Source organism: Theropithecus gelada, chromosome 4 (genome assembly GCF_003255815.1).
Source record: "Theropithecus gelada isolate Dixy chromosome 4, Tgel_1.0, whole genome shotgun sequence".
Taxonomy (NCBI): Eukaryota; Metazoa; Chordata; class Mammalia; order Primates; family Cercopithecidae; genus Theropithecus; species Theropithecus gelada.
The window spans coordinates 51993427-52009298 of record NC_037671.1 but is presented as its reverse complement, the minus strand read 5'-3'; the positions used below and the strand labels follow the sequence as shown (position 1 = coordinate 52009298).

The window sequence follows — 15872 nt, the reverse complement described above, 5'->3', positions numbered from 1 at the left end:
TTTTTTCTTGTAAATTTGTTTGAGTTTTTTGTAGATTCTGGATATTAGCCCTGTGTCAGATGAGTAGATTGGAAAAATTTTCTCCCATTCTGTAGGTTGCCTGTTCACTCTCATGGTAGTTTCTTTTGCTGTACAGAAGCTCTTTAGTTTAATTAGATCCCATTTGTCAATTTTGGCTTTTGTTGCCATTGCTTTTGGTGTTTTAGATGTGAAGTCGTTGTCAATGACTCTGTCCTGAATGGCATTCCCTAGGTTTTCTTCTAGGGTTTTTATGGTTTTAGGTCTACCATTTAAGTCTTTAATCCATCTTGAATTAATTTTTGTATAAGGTGTAAGGAAGGGATCCAGTTTCAGCTTTCTACTTATGGCTAGCCAGTTTTCCCAGCACCATTTATTAAATAGGGAATCCTTTCCCTGTTTCTTGTTTTTGTCCGGTTTGTCAAAGATCAGATGGTTGTAGGTGTGTGGTATTATTTCTGAGGGCTCTGATCTGTTCCATTGGTCTGTATCTCTGTTTTGGTACCAGTACTATTCCGTTTTGATTACTATAGCCTTGTAGTATAATTTGAAATCAGATAGCGTGATGCTTCCAGCTTTGTTCTTTTGGCTTAGGATTGTCTTGGCAATGCAGGCTCCTTTTTGGTTCCATATGAACTTTAAAGTAGTTTTTTCCAATTCTTTGAATAAAGTCATTGGTAGCTTGATCAGGACGACATTGAATCTATAAATTACCTTGGGCAGTATGGCCATTTTCATGATATTGATTCTTCCTATCCATGAGCATGGAATGTTCTTCCATTTGTTTGTGTCCTCTTTTATTTCGTTGAGCAGTGGTTTGCAGTTCTCCTTGAAGAGGTCCTTCACATCCTTTGTAAGTTGGATTCCCAGGTATTTTTTCTCTTTGACACAATTGTGAATGGGAGTTCACTCATTATTTGGGTCTCTACTTGTCTGTTATTGGTGTATAGGAATGCTTGTGATTTTTGCACATTGATTTTGTATCCTAAGACTTTGCTGAAGTTGCTTATCAGCTTAAGGAGATTTTGGGCTGAGACGAGGGGACTTTCTAAATATACAATCATGTCATCTGCAAACAGGAACAATTTGACTTCCTCTTTTCCAAATTGAATACTCTTTATATCTTTATCCTGCCTGATTGCCCTGGCCAGAACTTCCAACACTATGTTGAATAGGAGTGGTGAGAGAGGGCATCCCTGTCTTGTGCCAGTTCTCAAAGAGAATGCTTCCAGTTTTTGCCCATTCAGTATGATATTGGTTGTGTGTTTGTCATAAATAGCTCTTATTATTTTGAGATAGGTTCCATCAGTACCTAATTTATTGAGAGTTTTTAGCATGAAGGGCTGTTGAATTTTGTCAAAGGCCTTTTCTCCATCTATTGAGATAATCATGTAGTTTTTGTCTTTGCTTCTGTTTATATGCTGGATTATGTTTATTGATTTGGGTATTTTGAACCAGCCTTGCATCCCAGGGATGAAGCCCACTTGATCATGGTGGATAAGCTTTTTGATGTGCTGCTGGATTTGGTTTGCCAGTATTTTATTGAGGATTTTTGCATTGATGTTCATCAGGGATATTGGTCTACAATTCTCTTTTTTTGTTGTGCCTCTGCCAGACTTTGCTATCAGGATGATGCTGGCCTCATAAAATGAGTTAGGGATGATTCTCTCTTTTTCTATTGATTGGAATAGTTTCAGAAGGAATGGTACCAGCTCCTCTTTGTACCTCCGGTAGAATTCAGCTGTGAATCCATCTGGTCCTGGATTTTTTTTGGTTGGTAGGCTGTTAATTAGTGCCTCAATTTCAGAGCCTGTTATTGATCTATTCAGGAAATCAACTTCTTCCTGTTTTAGTCTTGGGAGGGTGTATGTGTCCAGGGATTTATCCATTTCTTCTCGTTTTTCTAGTTTATTTGCATAGAGGTGTTTATGATATCCTCTGATGGTAGTTTGTATTTCTGTGGGATCAGTGGTGATATCTCCTTTATCATTTTTTATTACATCTATTTGATTCTTCTCTCTTTTCTTCTTTATTAGTCTTGCTAGCGGTCTATCAATTTTGTTGATCTTTTCAAACAACCAACTCCTGGATCCATCGATTTTTTGAAAGGTTTTTTGTGTCTCTATCTCCTTCAGTTCTGCTCTGATCTTAGTTATTTCTTGCCTTCTGCTAGCTTTTGAATGTATTTGCTCTTGCTTCTCTAGTTCTTTTAATTGTGGTGTTAGGGTGTCAATTTTAGATCTTTCCTGTTTTCTCTTGTGGGCATTTATGCTGTAAATATCCCTTTACGCACTGCGTTAAATGTATCCCAGAGATTCTGGTATGTTGTATCTTTGTTCTCATTGGTTTCAAAGAACATCTTTATTTCTGCTTTCATTTCGTTATGTACCCAGTAGTCATTCCGGAACAGGTTGTTCAGTTTCTATGTAGTTGAGCGGTTTTGGCTGAGTTTCTTAATCCTCAGTTCTAGTTTGATTGCACTGTGGTCTGAGAGAGTTTGTTATAATTTCTGTTCTTGTATATTTGCTGAGGAGTGCTTTACTTCCAACTATGTGGTCAATTTTGGAATAAGTGTGATGTGGTGCTGAGACGAATGTATACTCTGTTGATTTGGGGTGGAGAGTTCTGTAGATGTCTATTAGGTCCACTTGGTGCAGAGTTGAGTTCAATTCCTAGATATACTTTTTAACTTTCTGTCTCGTTGATCTGTCTAATGTTAACAGCGGGGTGTTAAAGTCTCCCATTATTATTGTGTGGGAGTCTAAGTCTCTTTGTAGGTCTCTAAGGACTTGCTTTATGAATCTGGGTGCTCCTGTATTGGGTGCATATATATTTAGGATAGTTAGCTCTTCCTGTTGAATTGATCCCTTTACCATTATGTAATGGCCTTCTTTATCTCTTTTTATCTTGGTTGTTTTAAATTCTGTTTTATCAGAGACTAGGATTGCAACCCCTGCTTTTTTTTGTTTTTCCTTTGCTTGGTAGATCTTCCTCCATCCCTTTATTTTGAGCCTATGTGTGTCTCTGCATGTAAGATGGGTCTCCTGAATGCAGCACACTGATGGGTCTTGACTCTTTACCCAGTTTTCCAGTCTGTGTCTTTTAATTGGACCATTTAGCCCATTTACATTTAAGGTTAATATTGTTATGTGTGAATTTGATCCTGTCATTATGATGTTAGCTGGTTATTTTGCTTGTTAGTTGATGCAGTTTCCTCTTAGCATCGTTAGTCTTTACAATTTTGCATGTTTTTGCAATGGCAGGTACCAGTTGTTCCTTTCCACGTTTAGTGCTTCCTTCAGGATCTCTTGTAGGGCAGACCTGGTGGTGACAAAATCTCTCAGTATTTGCTTGTTTGTAAAGGATTTTATTTCTCCTTCACTTATGAAGCTTAGTTTGGCTGGATATGAAATTCTGGGTTGAAAATTCTTTTCTTTAAGAATGTCAAATATTGGACCCTACTCTCTTCTGGCTTCTAGAGTTTCTGCCAAGAGATCCACTGTTAATCTGATGGGCTTCCCTTTGTGGGTAACCCGATCTTTCTCTCTGGCTGCCCTTAACTTTTTTTCCTTCATTTCAACTTTGGTGAATCTGACAACTATGTGTCTTGGAGTTGCTCTTCTCAAGGAGTATCTTTGCTCTTCTCAAGCAGTATCTTTGTGGCATTCTCTGTATTTCCTGAATTTGAATGTTGGCCTGCCTTGCTAAGTTGGGGAAGTTCTCCTGGATAATATCTTGCAGAGTGTTTTCCAATTTGGTTCCATTCTCCCCATCACTTTCAGGTAATCTAATCAGACATAGATTTGGTCTTTTCACGTAGCCCCATATTTTTTGGAAACTTTGTTCATTTCTTTTTACTCTTTTTTTTTCTAAACTTCTCTTCTTGCTTCATTTCATTCATTTGATCTTCAATCACTGATACCCTTCCTTCCAGTTGATTGAATCGGCTACTGAAGCTTTTGCATTTGTCACGTAGTTCTCGTGCCATGGTTTTCAGCTCCATCACATCATTTAAGGGCTTCTCTAAGCTGGTTATTCTAGTTATCCATTCATCTAATCTTTTTTCAAGGTTTGTAGCTTCTTTGTGATGGGTTCGAAATTCCTCCTTTAGCTCAGAAAAGTTTGATCATCTGAAGCCTTCTTCTCTCAACTCGTCAAAGTCATTCTCCTTCCACCTTTGTTCCATTGCTGGTGAGGAGCTGCGTTCCTTTGGAGGGGGAGAGGAGCTCTGACTTTTAGAATTTTCAGCTTTTCTGCTCTGTTTTTCCCCATCTTTGTGGTTTTACCTACCTTTGGTCTTTGATGATGGTGACATACAGATGGGGTTTTGGTGTGGATGTCTTTTCTGTTAGTTAGTTTTCCTTCTAACAGTCAGGACCCTCAGCTGCAGGTCTGTTGGAGTTTGCTGGAGGTCCACTCCAGATGCTGTTTGCCTGGGTATCAGCAGTGGAGGCTGCAGAACAGCGAATATTGCTGAACAGCAAATGTTGCTGTCTGATCGTTCCTCTGGAAGCTTTGTCTCAGAGGGGTACCCAGCCATGTGAGGTGTCAGTCTGGCCCTACTGGAGGGTGCCTCCCAGTTAGGCTACTCGGGGATCAGGGACCCACTTGAGGAGGCAGTCTGTCCGTTCTCAGATCTCAAACTCCGTACTGGGAGAACCACTGCTCTCTTCAAAGCTGTCAGACTGGGACATTTAATTTTGCAGAGGTTTCTGCTGCCTTTTGTTTGGCTATGCCCTGCCCCCAGAGGTGGAGTCTACAGAGGCAGGCAGGCCTCCTTGAGCTGTGGTGGGTTCCACCCAGTTCGAGCTTCCCTGCCACTTTGTTTACCTACTCAAGCCTCAGCAATGGCGGGTTCCCCTCCCCCAGCCTCGCTGCTGCCTTGGAGTTCAATCTCAGACTGCTGTCCTAGCAAAGAGCGAGTCTCCATGTGCGTGGGATCCTCTGAGCCAGGTGTGGGATATAATCTCCTGGTGTGCCATTTGCTAAGACCATTTGAAAAGTGCAGCATTAGGGTGGGAGTGACCCAATTTTCCAGGGGCCATCTGTCACAGTTTCCCTTGGCTAGGAAAGGGAATTCCTTGACCCCTTGCATTTCCTGGGTGATGCAATGCCTCGCCCTGCTTCAGCTCACACTCGGTGGGCTGCACCCACTGTCCTGCACCCACTATCCAACAAGCCCCAGTGAGATGAACCCAGTACCTCGGTTGGAAATGCAGAAATCACCCGTCTTCTGTGTCGCTCATGCTGGGAGCTGTAGACTGGAGCTGTTCCTATTTGGCCATTGGAACCTCCTATGTTTCTTCTCATGGTAATCATCACAGTGTGTAATAATTCATTCCTGTGCTCAACAAACATTTATTGAAGACACTTATGTCTCGTGTATTCATTTAGGCACTTTGAAATATAACAATTAGAAAGATATACCAAATTCCAAATTTCATGAAGTTCACACTCTAGCAGAGGAAAGAGAAAGAAAACTGTCTTGCAAACAAATACTTAATACACTGTCAGGAAATGACAAATGCTATGAACTAAACTTGGGAAGAGGATAGAGCATAATGAGGGTAGACGGAGAGGGAGAAATGTTCATTTTAATAAGATTATCAGGTAAATCATCTCTAAAGTGCTAAATGCTATTTGGAGTTTTGAATTTATCCTGTTAGTAATGAACAACCAATTGTAAGATTTTAAACAGAAGAGTGACAAAATCTGAATTGTGTTTCATGAAACAAAAACACAATACAAGTGAGAGAACCACCAATAGATAATTTGATGGAGAAGACTTTCAGGCAAGAATAGTGAGTACAATGTTATTGAGGTAGGAATAAACTTGGCATATTTGATTAAAGGCAAGAAGTCTATAACAGCTGGAGTAGAGGGAGCACAGTAAAGAAAATATTAAAAAGAGGTAAGAAAGTTAGGCAGGAATCTGGTTATATGGTGCCCTCTAGGGTAGGTAAAGAAGGGATATTATTATAATTAAGATGGCAAATCATCAGAGTATATTAAAGAGTGATATTATTAGATCTAATATTGTGAAAGGACAAGAATGGGAGCAAGAAATCAGTTAAGAAGCTATTCACAGCCAAGCATGGTGGCTCATGCCTGTAATCCCAGCACTTTGAGAGGCCAAGACAGGTGGATCATGAGGTCAGGAGATCAAGACCATCCTGGCTAACATGGTGAAACCCCGTCTCTACTAAAACCACAAAAAAAATAGCTGGGCATGGTGGCAGGCACCTGTAGTCCCAGCTAGTCAGGAGGCTGAGGCAGGAGAATGGCGAGAACCCAGGAGGCGGAGCTTGCAGTGAGCCAAGGTCGCACCACTGCTCTCCAGCCTGGGTGACAGAGCGAGACTCCGTCTAAAAAAAAAAAAAAAAACTATTCCCTAGAAAAGAGATTAGGTTAAACTATACTAAATTATAAATATGTGTGTGTGTGTGTATATATGATATACCATACTAATAAAGATATAATATGATCATCTCAAAAAATGCAAATCAGTGCACTTGACAAGATTCAACAGCATTTAATGAAAACAATTTTCAGAAATCTATGAATAGAAGGTAACTTTCTTATTCTAATACAGAGCATCTACAAAATAAATCCCTGAGCTAACCTTATACTTAATAGTGAATGACTGAGTGTTTTTTCTTTTTATTTCTTGTCATTGAAAAGATGATGGCATCCTTTTTATCTGGAATCCATAATCGGGAATAAGGTAAAGATGTCAGTTTGTACTATTTTTGTTCTGTAACCCAAAAAGTATCCGAAACAGGTGTCAATCAATTTAGAAAGTTTAATTTACCAAGGTTAAGGATGCGCCTGTGACACAGCCTCAGGAGGTCCTGACAACATATGCCCAAGGTAGTAGGCCTACAGCTTGCTTTTATACATTATAGGGAGACATAATACATCAATCAGTACATGTAAGATTTACATTGTTTCAATCTGGAAGGGCAGTACAACTCAAAGCAGGGGGGCTTCCCAGTCATAGGTAGATTTAAATATATTTTGATTGGCAATTAGTTGAAAGAGTTATTATCAGTAGAAAGCAATGTCTGGGTTACATTAGGGGGTCGTGGAGACATAGGTTTATTATGCAGATGAAGCCTCCAAGTAGCAGGCTTTAGAGAGAATAGACTGTAAATGTTTTTTTATCAGACTTAAGGTCTGCATTAATGTTAATGCTAGAGAGGTATAATGAGGCATGTTCGACCCCCACTTCCCACCATGGCCTGACACAGTCATTCAGGTAAACTTCAGAGTGCCCTAGCCAAGGAGAGAATCCCTTCAGATGATTATGGAGAACCTTTGAATTTTACTACTGGTTTACAGTTCACTATTTAAGTTATAGCCAATGCAATAAGTAAAGGAAAAAAAAATAAAGGTATAGAGATTAAAAAGGCAGAAACTGCCTTAATTTGAAAATTGAAATGATATTGTAGAAAATCTAAAGGAACCAACAGAAAAGCTACGAGAACTAGTAAGTTTAGCAAGGTCACATGATTAAAAGGAGGGAGTGTATCTTACTGACAGAGAAACAGAATAAGAATTACAGTGGAATTCTCATTGGAAACCATGCAAGCCATGCAAGCAAAAGAAAAAATCAAGATAATGATAAAGAGGATCATAGATTTACTACTGTATGCCAGGGGAGGGGGCAACAAATATACATCGGAACTAATTTAAAGATTTGTGACACAGAACACGGCAGGACTCTGTATCTTTAACTCTCTTACCCTATATCAAGAGCCAAACTTCACTCATCACTTTTGTTGATAAGATCTACAATGATGGTATTGTACAGCTGAAACTAAACATGAGAAAATAATGATTTCAAAGAAGCCTTGTGCTACATACGTGGGCATTATCTCAGTAAGAGCCTTCTGATCCAAATAGCTTTCAATGCACAGAAAACAATATTCATCAAAATAAGAGTATATATCTTTCCACATGCATAAAATATATCTGGTACTGTTCCAGCAGTGAATCCATACAGGTCTGCAGAAACCTCAATTCTTGCCTCCTCAGAAGAAATAATTTGGCCAATAGGACATAAGGCAGAAAGAGAGACCAAGGCAAGTTTTAGAGCAGGAATGAAAGTTTATTCAAAATCTTTAAAGCAGGAATGAAAGGAAGTAAAGTACACTTGGAAGAAGGTCAAGCAGGCAACTTGAGAGATCAAGTGCAAGGTTTTGTCAGAGTGTGTGAACCAGAGCAACTCCATCTTAAATAGGAACTATGTAAAATGAGGCTCAGACCTACTGGGCTGCATTCCCAGATGGTTAAGGCATTCTAAGTCACAGGATAAGATAGTAGGTCAGCACAAGACACAGGTCATAAAGATCTTGCTCATAAAACAGGTTGCAGTAAAGAAGTCAGCTAAAACCCACCAAAACCAAGATGGTGACAAGAGTGACCTCTGGTTGTCCTCACCGCTACACTCCCACCAGCACCATGACAGTTTACAAATGCCATGGCAACATCAGGAAGTTACCCTATATGGTCTAAAAAGATGAGGCATGAATAATCAACCCTTTGTTTAGCATATATTCAAGAAATGACCATAAAAATGGGCAACCAGCAGCCCTCATGGCTGCTCTGTCTATGGAGTAGCCATTCTTTTTTCTTTTACTTTCCTAATAAACTTGCTTTCACTTACTCTATAGACTCACCCTGAATTCTTTCTTCTGTGAGATCCAAGAACCCTCTCTTGTGGTCTGGATCAGGACCCCTTTCGTGTAACATCTTTCCAGTGACCATGAAGAGATAATACTGAGGAGACTCTCAACCCAAAGGAAATAGACTGCAGCACTGATTGGCTCACTTTAGGTAACTGGGGTGCATATACCCAGGTAAAGAATAGGATTGGGTTAGAGGCCCACTTAGGGGAGTTAGAGTCTCTCCTAAGACAGAGTAGGCTAAAAGGCTCCTCTTAATAAAAGTAAGGATGTTTGACTGAATTTGGGTTCAAGGCCCAACTTAGGAAGGTCAGAGTCATTCCTAATATGTAAGGGGTTAGAGGTCACTCTCAGTAAATTCCCTTTTGCTAAAAACAGATTTGGCAGTACGGAATGTTAACCACCATTCTCTTTGAATTAATCTGCCTTGCACTCTTTGGTGACAGCTGTGGTTGACAGAATTAGGCATGTAAAGGATCATGGGACATGGGGAACATTTTTCCTCCATAAAAGGGGAAACTTGATTGCCAATGGGAGTACTCGAAAAGATCCCTTCTCGACTGACAAGCAGCCACCTGAACTTTTGATTCAGTGCCAGCTGCAATGGGTAGGTCTTTCTCTGGCCTCCCTGAGCCCCTCACTTTCCCCACCCTGCTGCAAGCAATGCTTTTCTCCCTTCCCCTTCCTTTCTCTCTCTGTGCAAACCTGTTGAATGAATGGTAAAAATTAGTGTTTATTTTCTCTGTAAAGTTTTGATTAATGGGAAAAAGGATTTGCGAGGCTAGTCTTAAACTATAATAAATCTGGTATGTTTTGTGTGTCTTTTTGCATTTTTCTGTCATAAAAGAGTGTTACCTTAGGATAGAATGTGGGCTTAGGACTCCCATAAGTCCACTGTTCAAGATGACCCAGCAAACTGGTCAGTTACAAACTTTGCTGCAAGTCCCTGAAAAAAAACAGAAACCTGGATGAGGTTTCTATCTTGTCCTGTATGTTCCTGGAAGCGTGACCTTGTAATCATGTGGCAGTACTTTCTCTTGGTCTCTGCCATCACAATGGCAGCCCAGGTTCAGGGTTCAATTCCTGGCTTAGGGAATGAGTCCTTTCTCTTATTCTGTATATGTATTTAGGTATGTTGTATGTGTGATATAAAAGAGCTTTAATTAATTGGTTTAATAATAAGAGCTCAAATAGAATATTTTGTCAGAAAAGTACAAAGTGTAATATATTTTATTTATTTCATGTGACTTAAGTAATCTTTGGGAAGTAAAGACAGTTTTTTTTTTTTTTTTTTTTTTTTTTTGAGACGGAGTCTCGCTCTGTCACCCAGGCTGGAGTGCAGTGGCCGGATCTCAGCTCACTGCAAGCTCCACCTCCCGGGTTTACGCCATTCTCCTGCCTCAGCCTCCCGAGTAGCTGGGACTACAGGCGCCCGCCACCTCGCCCGGCTAAGTTTTTTTTTTTGTATTTTTAGAAGAGACGGGGTTTCACTCTGTTAGCCAGGATGGTCTCGATCTCCTGACCTCGTGATCCGCCCGTCTTGGCCTCCCAAAGTGCTGGGATTACAGGCTTGAGCCACCGCGCCCGGCCAAAGACAGTTTTAAACATTATTAGTAAAATAAACATATCTTCAAAATGCAAACATTTGGTCTAAATTATACAGGTTAGATATTAGGTTTTCTTTAAGGTCATGAACTGCTTCTTCAACTCTCAAAAAATTTTCAATTTATTTTGGAGCATTAGATTCTATATAAAGCCTGGGGACATGTGGCCGGGTGCAGGGGCTCATGCCTGTAATCCCAGCACTTTGGGAGGCTGAGGCAGGCGGATCATGACGTTGGGAGATCAAGACCATTCCAACTAACATGATGAAACTCCATCTCTAATAATAATACAAAAAATTAGTTGGGCATGGTGGCAGGTGCCTGTACTCCCTGTACTAGGGAGGCTGAGGCAGGATAATTGCTTGAACCTGTGAGGCGGAGGTTGCAGTGAGCTGAGATCACGCCACTGCATTCCAGTCTGGGCAACAGAGTGAGACTCTGTCTCAAAAAAAAAAAAAAAAAAAAAGTCCTGGGTACATGTTAAATTAGCCATGTCCCCTATCTATGTAAACAAGGCTATAAAGAAAAGAGATTTCGGAGGCTCCCCGGGCACGAAGGAAAGGCACATCTGGCAGCCTTCGCTAATCTCTTTGGGGACCAGAGGGCGACAACGCAGCGCCACTCTTACAGGAATTCCCTTCACCTCTTCCTTCATGATCCTATCTCAGCACCGTCTCTGCGAGGGGGAAAAAGAAGGCTCGCTGATGAATGTTAGCAGGGCCTTGCCCGAGATGGACAGCCGGATTCCTTATGATGACTACCCGGTGGTTTTCTTGCCTGCCTATGAGAATCCTCCAGCATGGATTCCTCCTCATGAGAGGGTGCACCACCCAGACTACAACAATGAGTTGACCCAGTTTCTGCCCCGAACCATCACACTGAAGAAGCCTCCTGGAGCTCAGTTGGGATTTAACATCCGAGGAGGAAAGGCCTCCCAGCTAGGCATCTTCATCTCCAAGGTAATTCCTGACTCTGATGCACATAGAGCAGGACTTCAGGAAGGGGACCAAGTTCTAGCTGTGAATGATGTGGATTTCCAAGATATTGAGCACAGCAAGGCTGTTGAGATCCTGAAGACAGCTCGTGAAATCAGCATGCGTGTCCGCTTCTTTCCCTATAATTACCATCGCCAAAAAGAGAGGACTGTGCACTAGAAAGTTGCAGCCCACAGCCCTTCATCTGGACTCTGCCATGACATGCTAACTAGACTTCAGGAGAGCCACTTCTATTTTCAGCCCCTCCCTGGAATAGTGAGTTGGGAGGATGGGGAGACAGCTAACCAACTGAATTACCCAAACTGTATTGCACTTTTAGTTCCCTAGTTTTCTAGGTGAGCTTCATTCCCTGAAAGGAGGATGATATCTAGGCATAACCTAGCCTGTGAGGAACCTAGTTAGGAAAGACAGCTGACATTTATTGAATACCATGTACTAGTCCCTTACATATGTCATATTTTAATTATAGAAATCAGTAGCAAAAAGAATCTTGGGGATTTTCCATCTGACTTCCCTGACCATCTTATCCCATCCTTGTACTACCAGAGGATTCATACACTTTTGAGACTCCAAAGAGACCCTGTTTTCACCCCTTCCTCCTCCTAGCCTCTCCCCCAAAAAGTAAAACACAATGCTGAAGAAAAAAAAAAAAAAAAGAAAAGAGATTTCATATAAGAAAAGATCTTGTATGGTAAATTCTTGTCCTAAAGTAAAATAACTGGTTGTTTAAAAAGACGGATGTTTAGGCCAAGTCAGAAAACCCAAGCACTTCAGAGATGGTCTGGGTAAGTCATGAAAGAATTTATAAAATGGAATTTGTGCAAGAAATGTGTGATTTAAAGGTGATTAGGCCTCTTAAATGCTTCATAAAATGCCACTGTGACACTTAACTGTACAACTTGCCTACTTTACAGCTAGGTAAAGCCTGACACATGTGGAGTTAGACACTGGAAAAAGTCAGACCTTATCTGCACTTCTATCTGGGTTCTAGGCTCTACACTTAGTACATAATTAAAATCCTGAATTTACCAAGGTTTTCACCAAAAGTAAACGTTGCTAAGAGTTAACGTCGTAACATGTAATTGAGACTACTGAATAAACAATTTTACATGCAAGGTGTATAAAGAAAGTAAAATGTGTTTTCAATTTTTAAAAATTATAAGAAGTCATGGGAATGTGACTTTTTTTGCCTAAAGGGTAAAAGATTGTTTGAGTTCGGATGAAGCTGAAGCTTTAAGCAAGTTGTGACAGGTTTGTGAAAAATTAATTGTAAAAGAAATTCTGTGTGTGAACATATTGACAAAAATTAAAGGGGTATCATTTCAGTTTTTCTAAAAATTAAACATTGGAATAAAAGCACAACAGGCTTTTCTTAGAGCACTGATCTACTATTTAACAAAAATTTATAAACAGTTATAAAAGGTTTAAGAGAATATTACCTTATGGTCAGACATTAAAATTGAATAGATTTGTCTATAAGGTTTTATTAAAAATTGGGTTTAACATTAATAGTACACTAACACAGAAGTGAAATTTGACTTATTTGATATAAAAGTCATACGGGAAGCACTGTCAAATATGAAATGGTGTTGACTTTCTTTGGGCTGTATTTGTATAAATATGTTACTGGTATGTGTTCCAAAATTATAAAAATCTCCTATAATTTTGATGTGACTTAGAGTATGTTATTAATAATTGTTACATAAAATCATTGTATACCACAAAGGTAACCAAATTTCTTTGTCAATCATGTTTTTGACTGTGGCTGCCCTAAAACATTTTGTCATCCACAGACAATTATTGCCTTGTTTTAACCCTCTTTAAAAGGTGGTTTTATAATCAACTATAGGACTTTCACAGGTGCTAAATGCAGGTTTTCTGATATCTTTGGAAATTGTGACATTAGAGTAGAGGGAAAAACTTTCAGGACTCTCATGAAGAGCTGAAATACTTATGACTATTTTTCAGAACAGGAGTTAACTGCATGGACTAAACCAAAACAGTCTGAAGTAATCTTTTTGACTGTGCTTAAAATGTTGCTAATCCTTTTTGTTTTTCAGAGTCTAGAAAATTTTATTTTAAGCTATTTACAACTTTTAACAACTAGGTAAAGTATGCTTTTGTAAACAAAATCAGGAACACATTTGTTTCTCTCTATTGATTTATCCAGAATTTGAAGATGGTTTGTGGGTATTCTTAACTTATGGCAATGTAGTTATTTGCGTAAGTGTAGTAAGAATCGGTTTTCTTTTGCAACAGGACACAATTGGAGAAATTGTTTATTTTATCAAGGCTTTGACTGGAATGGTGTGCTTTCCTTTAAGGAATCAAACTTGACTAGTAAAGCCAATAAAAGCCCCTTCAGAAAACTGACCTCATACTTTGTCTACACAGTCCCTCTACAGGGTTCCTTGCTTTTGGTCAGTAAACAATGTCACTTCCTGACAGGCCTAAGAGCCCCAGATTGTCTTGAAACCTCAAGAGTAGAGGAACTGTTAGGTATTTGAGGGTAAAAAACATATGGCTGTGCTTGGCTTTGAAAAAGCCTTAACTGAGATTCCGTTTATGAAGCACAGTTCCATTAAAGCCAATTTTTTTAAAAAGCTTATGTGAAAAATAATTATTCTTGCTACACTTTATAGAAAGAATCCAGCCAAGCATAATAAAGCAAATCAGTTTTACCATGATTTGTCCTTTGTAAAAATGAGAAACTGGAGAAAGAATTATATTTCAAGAACTATGGTGTACCTGCTGTGAGATTCTAGTCTCATCAGTTGTTTTGAGTTTTTTTCTGCAATTTAGAGTAACTCTGCTTATTCCTGTGAACCAACCAGCAATCTCTGGCTGCTGCTTAGAAGAAAATGAAGGAATCGATAATGTAAAAATCTGAACCAATATTCCAGTTCTGGACACACTGGAATCAGCTAGTGACCCCATATCAGCTTGGTTTCAACAGTTGCCCAGTTCATGGAAAGTCTTCTAATGTAGTTACCTTAGGACAATTTTGCTTATTTTGCTTTACTGTTTTAAAATATCTCGCTGTTGTGCTCTTTGTGTAGGAATAGAGGATAAACTTACTCAACCTTTTTTTAAATCTTCCAGATATCACATTTTGTTGAAACTCAAGAGTTATGAATGGCCTTCATCATGTTAATGCATTCTGACTGAACTCCTCTGTACCCTGAACACAAGAGACCCTTATAGTTACACAGAAATATCTTTGCCCCATTCAGCCTGGAGAAGTTAAAGAAGATGAATCTTCATCCTGCTGCAGCTGTTAGGATTAAGGGTTCTCTTATAAAAGGGAGAGGAGAAATGTCAGAGGAATGTGAACCAGAGCAACTCCATCTTAAACAGGGGCTGTGTAAAATGAGGCTGAGACCTCCTGGGTTGCATTTCTAGACAGTTAAGGCATTCTAAGTAAAAGGATAAGATAGGAGTTTGGCACAAAATACAGGTCATAAAGACTTTGCTTGTAAAACAGTTTGCAGTAAACGAGTCATCTAAAACTCACCAAAACTGAGATGGCAACAAGAGTGACCTCTGGTCGTCCTCACTGCTACACTTCCACCAGGGCTGTGACAGTTTACAAATGCCATGACAATGTCACGAAGTTACCCTATATGGTCTACAAAGGGGAGGCATGAAAAATCCACTCTTTGTTTAGTATATAATCAAGAAATAACCATAAAAATTGGCAATCAGCAGCCCTTGGGGTTGCTCTGTCTATGGAATAGCTAATCTTTCCTATAAAAATTTGACCTTTTGACTTGAGGTTTTGTATGTTGGCATACTTCCAGGGTCTTGCATTATTCTTCCCTGACTCTTCCCCTGGATTAGGCCATCTGCATGTGTAGTAGCCTGCTAGCACTTGGGAGTGGCCTCATACACAGTGTGTTTACTGGAGTTGTACACAAGCTCACTTGAGAAATGTTTTCCATATCAATACACTGTTCCTAGAAGAAGTGTTTCCACTTGTTTTAGTCCTAGAAAGTCCTTTGGTTCTCTGCCTCTAGGCCTTATTCTCCTGCTTCATTTCTCCACTGAAAGATGTGATCTCCATAAATCTTTATGGGAGGTGGAGCAATCGATGGTCTTTCTTCCGTAAATGCTTTATTACTGGCATGGGGATCACCGACCTCTTGCCTTGCTCTATCTAGTGGAGGAAGGGTAGCTCCTTGATGGCCAGGGGAGGCATCTTCACCTGGAACTGGCTGGAACCCTTGTCACATGATCATCTAAAGCTTAATGGTCTCTAGGCAAGAGGAAATGAATTGGGTTAAAGATTTAATGTTAACTTCATGGGGTGGATACCTATTCTGTCAGCAATGTTTGTTATGGAAACTTGCAGGAGGAAAAAACAAAACCTGGTCTTTTCTAGGATCTATGTGTTTCCTTAAAGTCTTAGCACAAGCGACTCTGTTTTGGTTTGGTTTGGTCTTTTGGGGCCTAGTGCATGAAATCAGTCCAAAACAATGGCCTCCTATGCTTTTGCATAAAAATTAAATTCCCCCCCTTTTGATCAGGTTCTCACTCAGGTGAGAGTGTGACCAAAACTTAGGGCCTTA

General features: G+C 39.8%; 1 pseudogene across 2 annotated transcripts; it reads left to right on the top strand.

Moving 5' to 3' along the window:
- Positions 1-10013: 10013 nt before the first annotated feature.
- Positions 10014-15872, top strand: LOC112622866 (annotated as a pseudogene). 2 transcript variants are annotated; one of them, XR_003119040.1, is made up of 3 exons: positions 10014-10022; positions 10272-10274; positions 11008-11960. The product of XR_003119040.1 is annotated as a PDZ domain-containing protein 11 pseudogene, transcript variant X2 (transcript). The 2 variants fall into 2 exon arrangements; XR_003119039.1 differs by lacking the exons at positions 10014-10022; positions 10272-10274 and adding an exon at positions 15862-15872 and having other exon boundaries at positions 10861-11682.